We start from the raw sequence: 11418 nt of genomic DNA on the forward strand, positions 1-11418 counted from the left end.
ACAAAACTCTGTGAAAGTTTTCAGAGGACATACCGTATAATGGGTGGGGAACCCGTAACCAGTGGACCAAATATGATTCTCCAGGTATCTCCACCCAATTCTCAGATTATCGCCTGGACATGCCACATTTCCACTGGCTAAACCCCTTCAATGACATCCCACCACGTTCTTGATATTATATACTGTGTCCTGCTCAGCCCACAAGCTACAAAGGTGATAGAAGTAACCACGCACTGGATAGATGTAGAGAATTAGTTGATTTTTCCCCCCTTTTGGGTGACCACTCATAAAAAGGAGTACTAAAGAGGAGCATGATTTGCATACAAACACATCTGCCAATTCATAATGTACAGATGCAAATTTAGGAATGATTTTTGTAATTTATTCAAAATCAATTAAAATGCACCTGCATGAAGAAGACAGCTTTGGTGCCTTCTGCATCTGGTTACTGTCGATGCACAACTTCAGAATCCCCTCATCTATTCAGTTGCCAGCTGTCAATCAGATTGGACTAGACAGATCTTCAAATGGAGGGCACCTTGTAAAGGAGGGCTGTCTTCCAGCAGCCTTTCAATGGAGCATGGCTCCCCCCCCCAAAGAGAATGGGGGCCACCCTATTCTCCTCTGTGCCACAAAATATTCAACAAAGGTAAGGGTTGCATCAATCACTCTCTTCCTTTGAGGGCCATGCCTATTGCCGGAAGGCAGGTCTTCAGTAGGTTTTGTACAAAATTCATATAGATCTTAATCTGGAAGAGGTTTGATCTACCTTTGCTATGTAACAACAATGGAGAGCATGTTGCTTTCCAGATTTTGCTCAGCTGCAACCCCTTCCTGCCCTAGTCCTACCATAGCCAATGGCAGGGGACAATGGAAGTTGAAGCTGACATCTCATGGGAAACCCATTTGCCTAGTGCTACCATGGTCTACAAGGCTTTCTGCTGATTTCCCTTTTGTCAAGAGCTTAAAGATGATAAGCAATACACAGGTTAATTGAGAACAGATATGAATTGGAGAAAATGAGAAGGGTAATGGCTGCAATAGTATCAAATAGCCCCATCCATTACTGTGAAGGTTTCCCGGTATTTCCTAGCTACTCAATGGGTATTCTAGAAGAGAATTAGGTTTCTGAAATAAGATTTAAAAACCATCAATAGAAAACAATCTCCATTCTTGAGTGAAACTCATGTTTATACACACACTCAAGTATTTCTATTTCCTTTTAACTTCTATCCATTAATTTATCCGGGTCATAGGAGAACCTTCAAAGGCAGAGGCTGTATAAGTTTGAATGCCAGTTCCAGCCCTTCTACCCTGGATTTTGGGCAACTGCTAGCTTGACCTCTGTAGGTTAGTAGATCAAGGTGGGCTGTAATTCTGACTCAGTAATGTCACTTTAATTCTTCCTTCCTTCCCAGCAGTTCTCTCAGGGCAATGTATAGTAAAAGCAAAGCAAAGTGTACTGCTTATATGCTACCACATGGTACTCAAAGCACTCTCTGGGCAGTTTACAATTTAATTATGCTGGCTACACATTGCCCTACTTCCCAGTGAGCTGTGTATTCAATTTACTGATGTCAGAAGAGTCAACCTTGAGCCGTCTACCTGAACCGGTTGGGATTAAACTCATTCTGAGCAGAGTCTTGACTGCAGTACTGCAGTTTAACCACTGCACCACCAGGCTCCTCAAAAGAGAAATAGATATGCTATTATTTTTCATTTGAAAAATCAAAGGCCACATGAAATATTACTAGAGGTGTGCAGATCTGTGTTTTGGATTCCATCTCTGAGAATTGCCTGGCAGCTAAGCTACCAGGGAAATTCTGGAAATAGTAGTTGAAAGCCACAAATTTGCATCCTTCTGAATATGATGAGTTTGGGCCACAGATTGGAAGCTCAACAAACATGGAGCCAGCCTGAGTTCCTCCAGAAGAGAAGCCCACAGCTATAGAGAAGTCTTATCTCAGATGCTCATCATTATGATACTAGTGGTGAAGCACACAGCAGAGATTTTTGTGAAGGCACAATTAAATGGGAGCCAAAAGTCACTGCTGCTAGTTTTAAACAGACCTGAAATCCATGCAAGGTCAAGACTTGGTTCCATTTTTGTGGAAATTACTTATTAGCCAATGTTGGCTACGCATCAAGGTCGCTCTGCTCTCAGCATCTACTAAAGACATCTTTTAATCAAACAGGTTTTGGAAACTAAAATGCCAGCCATATATAGTTTTATCTGTTGTTTCAACACACACACACACACACAAATTGTAAAAGCAAAAATATTAGAAATAAATGAATAATAAAATCGATATCATTATATGCTGAATTATGATGATATTGATTTATGATTTAAATTATGATTTATACTTATTAGGAAAGTTTAAATAAGGCATGAAACATATGGCCCTCCAGATTATTCTGGACTACATCTCCCATCACCCCCCATCATTGTCTGTGCTACCTAGAGCTGGTAGAAACTGAAGTTCAACAGCTCACAGAGGACCTCATGGTTTCTGTCTCTAGTTTAAATGTAAATATAATTCAGTTCAAAAGGCGACAGACTAGAATTTTGGAATTCCCATTTATATTAGACTTCCTGAAAACCTCTGCACTCATCTCAAATGAAATGTTAAGATACTAAAATGGAATTATTACACATATTTCAACTTCCTGGTCCCATTTGTTTCATATATTGGTACAGACCACATGTGGGTATGATGTGTAACTTTCTGCACGGCACCTTGGTATTGTGTTATTTTCAGCATTCAGCATCCTTTCCTAGAATCCAGGAAGGCCAACTTTGATGTTTTCACAACAAATTAACTACTGGGGCCAGACAGAAGCACAGACATGACCCCAACAACCTCCCGCTTTTGTGCTCTGGCAACCTGTTGGATTAAAGTCAAATGAATCTAATGCAAAATAAAGGCTTTTAGAAAGGTGAAAAATGATTCACTCCTGCCTAAAAGCTTTTTCTGCCTTAACCCATTGGCATAAGAATTCTATGGAGACCCACTAGCAACCAACCAGTAATTACTGCAATCAGAAGGGCCAAATTATATCCTCTTTCCTCAGTACTTTTCCATATAGAGGAGAGTTTTATAATAGGCAGATTTGGTCACTGCCTTTAACTTCACTGTCATTTCATTCTTAAAATGAGCAAGCCCTGTATGAAACTTGCATTTCAGCAGGCATCTGGTTATATTTGGCATCTCTCTAGACCATTGATGGACATTTGAAAAAGATGCCAACAAGCTAGAGTGACTAGGAAATAACATTAAGTCAACAGGCGGTATTTCATTGCCCCTTCTGCTTTTTCTTTGTTTCTTTAAACTTTATTGAAAAAACTTGACAACAGCAACAACAAAATAACAGTGCAGGTCTTTCACAAGAAAGATATAATCAGATATAGTAGCTTCACATCATTGTTATCTGCATCAGATTAGAACTTCACACCAAAGATTGACATGGTACACTGGTGGAAAATTAGTCTAGGCATCCTTATTAACATACAAAATATAGGGATGGTCTTGTTGTTGTTGTTGTTGTTTAGTTTTTAAGTCATGTCCAACCCTTTATGACTGCATGGACAAGAGCACGCCAGGCCCTCCTGTCTTCCACTGCCTCCCGGAGTTGGGTCAGATTCATGTTGGTAGCTTCGATGACACTGTCCAACCATCTCATCCTGTGTCGTCCCCTTTTCCTCTTGCCTTCACACTTTCCCAACATCGGGATCTTTTCCAGGGAGGCTTCTCTTCTCATGAGATGGCCAAAGTATTGGAGCCTCAGCTTCAGAATCTGTCCTTCCAGTGAGCACTCAGGGTAGATTTCCTTCAGAACAGATAGGTTTGTTCTCCTTGCAGTCCAGGGGACTCTCAAGAGTCTCCTCCTGCATCACAATTCAAAAGGATCATTTCTTTGGTGGTCAGCCTTCCTTATGGTCCAGCTCTCACTTCCATACATTGCTACTGTAAAAACCATATCTTTGACTATGCGGACCGTTGTCAGCAGGTAATGTCTCTGCTTTTTAAGATGCTGTCTAGGTTTGTCATCAAATAAAGGAATACAATGTGTTTTAAAAGTCACCTTGGGAATGTTGTTGTTTAAATAATTTGAACTGTTGTGTTTATTTTTCCATTTGGGCAACGTGCCATATTCTGCTTTTCCATGCATATAGTAAGTTACATTACAAGTTTTCTTCCAGTTTCCAGCAATTTCCATACCTAAAAAGACAACCAATTGTATATGAGCCAGCTGTTTGTTACTGCCTGAAAATGAGGACAAAAGGACTAGATCTACTGACTTCACACATTATTTTTGTCCTGTATTTAATTCCATTTCTGTAAAAACTCTGGACCACAACAACTGGATTGGAGATTGTGTCCACCACCCATGAAAGTACATACCAATATATTTCCATTTCCCTCCAGGAAGTTGAGCTGCCTTCTTTACTGATGTAACTTAAACAGGGTGGTGTAAAAGATCGCCTGTGCAGTAGCTTAATAAAATCCTCCTTAAATCTGGAGGAGGTTGATCTGAGAGGAGTCTTGCTCCATATGTGCATTAATAAGTGGAACTAGAGATGGGCATAAATGACAGTTGAGCAGTTCAGCCTAGTGTGGTGTAGTGCCCACACAGGTGGTCCACAGGCACCATGTACTTCAATCTCTGCCTCCTCTGGGTGATTCTCCACTCCTTAGCAACAGTGTGAGCTTCCCTGCCTGCCTCCTTGTCTGAGTGAGCAATTGACTGGGGGGCGGAGGAGGGAAGCCCACACCAGGAGTGGAGGAACGCCCAAGGAAGTGGAGGAGGGAAACATGGTCCTGCCAATGAGTGGGTTGTTGCCCAGAGGAGGGAAGCTTGTGGCCCACATGGAACACTTCTGTCGATGCTGAGCCAAGCTGGGCCAGACTGCCAAACCACATGTCATCTGTAGGCTGCATGCATTCTGAGCCCCCTTCACTCAGAAAAGCAGAAGGTAACTCTTTCCTTAGCAGGCAGTTGGATGCCAAGGCTTTCCTTAAGGAACAAGCAAAGGCTAAGCTTAGAGTTATAACTAAGAGACAATTGGCAAAAGAGGTGTCAGAAGTTTGAATGAAGGAATCAAAGCCATAATAATGAGGGGTTGTTTTCAAAGTTTAGAAACAACATGTTTTGGAAACTACAATGGCGAGATGTCATTCTGCTATCTTCTTGCTTTCTGCTCCATTTGCACAATGACCCAGTTGGGCTAATAAGGTGACTCGTAAGGATCAGGCACCCAGTCTTTCTTTCTTTCTTTCTTTCTTTCTTTCTTTCTTTCTTTCTTTCTTTCTTTCTTTCTTTCTTTCTTTCTTTCTTTCTTTCTTTCTTTCAGGAGACTTAAAACATCTAGCACCACAGGGTTAAAAATATTTTTAAAAAATAATAAATAAATATGACACCAGAGAGGAACTGCTTCTATTAGAGGACAGCAGGTAAGCTAAACTAGAAGAAGTGTGACCTGATGGACATAATACAAATATGGTACGGAAAGTAGAAAACAGAGTCATTGTACAGTATCGCTTGAAGACCATTTTTTTTCTTCCAGAGGAGTTCTCCAGGCCATATTTATGAAGCAAGCAAACAAGAAGATGGGGAAACTTAGGCTGAGAGGCAAAAATTATAGAATGGAAAACAATTCTGCAATAAAATATTACAGTTTGTAGGCATGCTTTTAATCAGGCTTGCAGCTGGCTGTTTATGCCTTTTTCTATCAGAGCATTCTTTCCCGACACTGTCTGTTTTTCTTTGTGCAGTGGTTTTTAGAAATATAGAGAGCCTGATATTACACTGGTCATGGGGAGCATCAGCCCTATCTTCTTCACCTTTGCTATTTGCAACATGTGGGTACCTCTTTCCTTGTACCTCCATAGCCCAGTACAGACTGAGAGCACCAACATTACAAAAGTGTTTAATCTACTCCAGGTTTTAGTTCAAACTCTCAAGGAATTCTCCAAGGGGCTAAACTCAGGAGGAAGGGAGAGTAGGTTTCAACACTTGCAACTGTTTCTGCAAAGTTTAGACCAATTAACTAATTCAAGTTTGGAGCAGATTCACTGCTCCAGCAAAGCCAGACTCTGCCACTTCCACTGTGTGGCCCTGTTTTGGTCCGATTCTTGTTTGTACTAAGCACCTGAATTTGTCATTAGAGATTTGAAACACACTGGGCAATATTAGCTTCTATTTGTGCCTCATTCCTGGATTTCAGATTTATCCTATCTCAAGCAACTTGGATCTCTATTAATGGTTTGCAGAGACTGGAGAGGAGAGCAACAAAGATGATCAGGGGACTGAAAACCAAGTCCTATGAGGAAAGACTAAAAGAACTGGGCATGATGAGAAAAGAAGACGGAGGGGAGATAGGATAGCACTTTTCAAATACAGTGGGGTCTTGACTTGAGAACTTAATCCGTATTGGAAGGCAGTTCTCAAGTCAAAAAGTTCTCAGGTCAAATCTGCATTTCCCATAGGAATGCACTGAAAACCATTTGATCCGTATCTGCTCTTTTCCGTCCATAGAAACTAATGGGAAGCTGCTATTCCGCCTTCGACCACTAGAGGGGGGATATTTTGTTTCTTTTTTTCTTAGGTCAAGAAAGGTTCAGGGAAGGCAGGGAAAATACAGTCCAGGCAGTACAGTACCAGGCAGTCTGAAGACTGTCTCCCAATCCACTCTCTAAATGCTGGGAGGAGTGAGGAAGCAGACAGGCACCCTTTTCTCTGGCCAACAGTTAACTGAAAGTTCAGATTTTGCACTTTCCCTGCCTCCCACGTGGGTTTTTTTCAGTTCTTAACTCAAATCTAAGTACTTAAGTCAAGTCAATATTTTCCTATGAGAGCGGTTCTTAAGTCAAAATGTTCTTAACTCAAGTCGTTCTTAAGTCAAGACCCCACTGTATTTGAAAGGTAGTTATACAGAGGAAGAACAAGATCTGTTCTTGATCATCCCAGAGTGCAGGATGCGTAATAATGGGCTCAAACTACAGGAAGCCAGATTTAGGCTGAGTATCAGGAAAAACGTCTTAGAACAGTATGACAATGGAACCAATGACCTTGGGAGGTGGTGAGCACTCCAACGCTGGAGGCATTCAAGAGAAAGCTGGACAACCATCTGTCAGATCTACTTTGATTTGGATTCCTGCATTGAGGAGGGGATTGGACTTGATGGCCTTATTGGCCCCTTCTAACTCTGAGTCTGTGAGAATGAGGGAGCCTGTACTGTGTGTGTGACTCCAGATTTCCAAGCAGGATTTTCAGCTGGACGTGTTGTGAGCCTTGGAGTGCATATCATCTGCCCTCAACCTCACCTGCACACATTTTGATGGATTACCTGGAGCATTCAATGATTAAACTCTGAGAAATGGATGGACGTATCTCTCTCTGACTCAAATCACTGGCTCAGACAAGACAGAGTTGGCACAAGAGAGCATTTTTGCATCCTTATTGATACCGCCTTGGCTCTTCTCTTTTTTTTCCTAAAGTTATTTAGGGGCAAAAAGCATTAAAAAGAATCACTTCTGCTTCTTAAGTAACGAAGACAGTGTGAATCCAGCTCATCACTTCAAACTGCTGAGTCATTTACCACTTGAAATGAATTGAGGGCTGTTAAAGGTTTTATAGAAGATTTCATTAAATATGTATTGAGCCGGCTTAAGATGGAAATTGTTATAAAAACTGGCAACGGTTCAAACAGCCAAATGTTTTTCAGGTTTATTACAGAGATATTTTACTCCGGCCTCCAGTCGGCCTTCCATTAAACCACAGAAAATTTGCAAGGCCAAATGATCTGTATTGCAGGACCCTAATTGCTGTCACTACACGTGCAGCTGCCTCGGGAGCTGAGAAAACATCACTTGGCCTTTTCTCTGGGGCAACATTTGCACAAGGCAGGGACCATCGAGTTCAACCTGCAACCTGGCAGCCTGCTCAAAATCCAGCTTGGCTTGTTTCTGGCCATGGAGATCAGTAAGACACAGAGCTTTTGCTAGCAGATCATTGCAGGGAGGGGAGTCCGATGATGTCATGTAGTTGTCCTCAGCAGACACAGCGTTTTCATTTCTCTATCCATCAGGCTGGATAGCTCAGTGAGTTGGGTTTCTGGATGCAGAGCCAGAGGATCAGAGTTCAAATCCTTGCTCCTAAGGCCACAAAGGAGCCAGCCTGTGTGGTCTTAGGCAAGCTGCACATCCCTAGGATGACCCCAGAAGAAGATAATGGTAAAGCACATTTGAGTACTATCTATTTACAAAACCCTGGTGATGGTCACCGTAAGTCAGAATTGACTTGATGGCACACAATTCTCTGTCTGTCTGTCTGTCTGTCTGTCTGTCTGTCTGTCTGTCTGTCTGTCTGTCTGTCTGTCTATCTGTCTATCTATCTATCTATCTATCTATCTATCTATCTATCTATCTATCTATCTATCTATCTATCTATCTATCTATCTATCTATCTATCTATCTATCTATCTGCTGGCTGAATAGGACTGTAGTTTGGAGCACTGGAGTTAGGGATCATGAATTTTCTTCCACATTGTGCCTCCTCAAGGAAGAGTCAGGCTTTGTAGCTTTGTATCTGGTCCCAGAGCATCTCCAGAAGGAGGGACTGGTATGCCACCTCTGAGTTCCTCATAACCTTGGGAATAGTTACCATATGTTTATGTGACATATGTTTATGATTATCAGTGATCACCTCAAGCAGGGGTGATACACAGGCTCTGTCTAGAATTCCCAACAGTCTGGGTTTACTGCCTTACATCCCCATACTCTGCATATTTGTCATTCCATATTCCCAAAACTCTAATCTGGGAATATGGAATGACATATTCTTAATTGGGTCCCCAGAGTTGGACTGCTTACAAGCTTATCCTTCTCGAAGCTTGCTTAATATTGAGATGTATCCAGACCTTGAACACGGGAGCAACCAATCATTGAGGCTGACCGGTCACTCTTTCACCGGTCTGGTTCTTTTTGCTTGAGCATCATTTCCAAAAAAAATATGATACATATACCCCACAGTCTCCATGGAACAGCATGGGAAAGGACAGCTCCAGGTTTTGGAGGGCTCATGGTCAAGATGCGTTTTGTGCCCCTTATAAGTTGAGTTCATGACACCTCCTCCTGCCACTCTTGTCCTCTTCTCCACTCTCTCTGTTTTCCATTCACATGTTCTTTCCTTCTGGGTCCATTCTGCACAACGGCTAAAGAAAAACATGGGAGAATCAGCTCCATCTTCTTACCTTGACCTTACTTGCCTCTTCAGTGAAGACAGATAAGAGCATCTTCAGGGAGGACAATAGAACTAGGAGAGCATTTGTTATTAAAAGAGTTCTCCCGTGACCATTTCTTCATCTTCAAAATGATAATCACTTTAAAAAGAAGAGGGGAAATTCTGTGGGCAAAATCAAAACTGCCAGATTCCTGTATAAGAGAGATGGGTGCATACCAGGCTATTATCTTGTTGCCTAAACCTGAACTGGATGGGAAATCCCATCAAAGTCTCCCTCTTCTTGCGGGCTCCATTATGTGGATGAGTCTTAAAATCAGTGCAAGAAAAACATACACAACAGGGAGCTTGCCAGAAGAGAGAGTAGGAGGCAGAATCAGCAGGCAGGTATGGCCCTTTCCAAAATGAGTACTGTACATGTTAAAAGCAGCAGTACCTTGAAAATGGTGATGTGATTGCATGAAAAAAAATCAGACCACAAATGAAAATGAAGCAAGATATTCAAAACTGTTGATGGTTGCTGTTGGTTTTCCTCTTTTTCCTCTTTCATCTCTGTCAGGTTAGGATTCAGGACACACAGCCCTTTGTTTATGCTCATGGACCTCAGACCAGCAAAGGACTTTCTACACATCCTGGACCTTTTTGATCCATACCGTTCTCCTCTTCTTGACAAGCATTTGGACCCTTCTCATTTTTTAAAAAAACAGATACATTCAGTTTCTCTGTTACCTTCTGATAAGGTACTGCGAAAACAGGACTAGGAAAACAGGACTGGCAAAACTGAGAAGATGTTTTTACTGGGAAGCTGAGATAGAAGGAAGCTGAGAAACAAGGAAGCAGTTTTCCACTGTTCCTTTCCAAAGAAAACATCTTAAAATAATTTTTTATATTGCCCAGTGCTATGGTGTATGTGGAACTTGAAATCTGGCTATCTGGGATTCCTTTAAAAAGTGGATTTAAAGTGCGACTACATGGTCAAATATTGCAGAATTTGCCCCGCTTATAGAATGGGTAAGTTCAAAATATGTTTTACTGACTACATGATGCAAAGGTTGATTGGTCCAACCCTTTTTGCTCCTGAAGTGACTTTTCCCCCTTCGTACTGGGAGGTTTCTACTTTTTCAAGCTGGAATTATTTGAACTGACTTTTCCCCATATGGTTAGTTGTGATATATTCTTGTAAAGACAGGGGCGTATTTATACGTGGTGTTTTGGTGTGTAGGCAGTTGGGGTGTGATGTTCAGACCCACAAAGGGGGACATGTAAAAGCAAAGCACCATGATTTCAATGTGTTGGAATCCGGTGCTAGTACTGAATCCTGCCAGCTCACATGAGAAGGCCTTCTGTTGTGAAGCAAAAGCTTAGTGCTGTTAATTTCTTAATTGACAGGTCTGAAAGTGTCCTCAAAATCATCTTCTCCCTTCCATCCATTACTCTTTTTTGTAACTTTCAAGTCACACATGCAGGAATTACCTAATCTCTGCTCAAATATGGTTTCAAACTATTGGCATCATAAACTATGACCAGAAATTAGGTAATTGCATTAATTGAAAGTAAAGAAAAAGAGTAAAGGATGGGAAGAGGAAGGTGATGATACTTCTAAAAGAATCATCCACACATGTGAAAGATTATGTATTTTCCAAAATTACTGTTCAAACTTTTGATGTTCTGTACTCTTAGACTGTTAAGTACCTTTCCAAAGTATTTTTCTATAGAAAAGGTTTTGATAAATGTAGTATTCTGAACTAGCAATGGGCACAAATGGTCATTTCATTGGTTTGTGCTGGTTTATTAGCTGAACAGGTGTTCATGGTTTCTCAGGCACACCTTCTCCAGTGGGTGTCCACTCAGAGGCAGTCTTCTGGATTCCCTGCCTCACCTCCCTAAGAGGTGAACCTAGAAGCACCAAACACCTGTCTGGCCAATAAATGAACCAGCATGAATCACTGAACCGGTGGTTCATGCCCATCACTAGTCTGAAGCATTGGATGAGAAAGCGCCTTTATGACAAACCATATAAGGGTCAGCAGAGGTGGGACTATAGCAGTGGTTCTTAACCTTTTTGAAAGAAACGCCCCCTTGAGCCATTGAGGAAGTTATCATCGCCCCCCTCCCCACGGTGATGATATTTATTTATTTATTTATTTATTTATTTATTTATTTACTTACTTACTT

General features: G+C 41.5%; 1 long non-coding RNA gene across 1 annotated transcript in view; it reads left to right on the forward strand.

Moving 5' to 3' along the window:
- The window catches only part of LOC144584210 (uncharacterized), a 342959-nt gene extending 336038 nt beyond the window's left edge, over positions 1-6921 (forward strand). Inside the window, exon 2 of the long non-coding RNA XR_013538321.1 lies at positions 6836-6921. This is a non-coding gene — a long non-coding RNA (uncharacterized LOC144584210). The remainder of the gene's footprint in view (positions 1-6835) is intronic.
- Positions 6922-11418: the final 4497 nt, after the last annotated feature.

This window comes from Pogona vitticeps, chromosome 8 (genome assembly GCF_051106095.1).
Source record: "Pogona vitticeps strain Pit_001003342236 chromosome 8, PviZW2.1, whole genome shotgun sequence".
Lineage (NCBI taxonomy): Eukaryota > Metazoa > Chordata > Lepidosauria > Squamata > Agamidae > Pogona > Pogona vitticeps.